A 1330-nucleotide genomic window follows, 5' to 3' on the forward strand; every position below is an offset into this window, starting at 1 on the left:
AATGGTTGTTGTTGATAGATATATATTAACACGCACTGATAACTTTTTTAAATGTCAAAAAAAAACGTTAACGTTTATAAATAATAATAATAATAATAATAATAATAATAATAAAGCCAACGGCCATAGCGTGCTGGTCACACCGGTTCCCGTACGATCACCGAAGTTAAGCAGCATCGGGCGTGGTGCAAACTTGGATGGGTGACCGTTTGAGAACGCCACGTGCTGTTGGCTTAAAAGAGCAAAAAAAAAAAAAAATGAGAACAAGACAAAGTAAGAACCAAAAAACAAATCTTGTTCTACTGTCGACCTGAGGCAGCTCGACGAGAACGTGAATTTCACTGCTTCTGACCCTGGCCACTCCAAAGATGTTAGTCACCGGAGCCCAGTTCAGGAGACAAATCGTTCCCATCGAAAAAGACGGACTCAGGAAGACCTTCAAGAATTGATGTGGTGCTATCTTATAATAAGTGGCACCACCGAAATTCGAGTATTTGTCCCTAAGGAATCGGGTAGAAACCTCGGATAAATACTTAAAAAAAACTCCGACAAGTAGCCTTGTCGTGTTTAATGGTGGATAATAATAATAATATCGACAAATTCACGGAAAGGAAATTTTTTTTTTGTCGGAGTCCAAGTAGCGAAAACATGTTTAAACGTATTTATATATATATATTAAACGAAGGATGGGTTAAACGGAGTCGTTATAAATAATCATAAATTGAGCAAGCCGGGTTTTAACCCTTTTTCCCCTCCCCTTCCCTCCCCTTTTTTATTTTTCTAATCGTTTATCGATCCATCGATTAATCGATTGATTGATTTATGCTAGTATTTTACGATTGGTTTTCGGGTATATTTTTACACCGCCTTTTTTTTCCTTTTTTTTTAAAATGTTAATAAACGGTTATTTAGATAGGAAACAGAGAGAGAAAGAGAGAGAGAGGGAGGGAGAGAGAAACAGAAATAAAAAATTTAACGGTGAAAGTTAAATCTAAAAATTGATAATGATAATAATAATAATAATTATAATTTTATTCATTTTTCATAGTAAAAAAAAAAAAACAAAACAAAACAAAAAAAAATTTTTGATCGAAAGTAAAGGAAGGGGGAAAAATTATTATTATTTTTTTTTTGTAAACTTTTTAAACGAATAAATCTTTTATTATTATCATTATTATTATTATTACTATTATTATTATTTATTTATTTATTTTTTAACTTTCCAAAAGTTAAAAAATAAAAAAAAAAATTTACCGTTCAAGTTTTGTTTTTTTTTTTTTTTTTTTTTTTTATTATGGCGCCTTAAAACTTTTCGAATCGAATTTTAAAA

The sequence above is a fragment of the Pediculus humanus genome, genomic scaffold, assembly GCF_000006295.1.
Source record: "Pediculus humanus corporis 1103172107444 genomic scaffold, whole genome shotgun sequence".
NCBI classification, from domain to species: Eukaryota; Metazoa; Arthropoda; class Insecta; order Psocodea; family Pediculidae; genus Pediculus; species Pediculus humanus.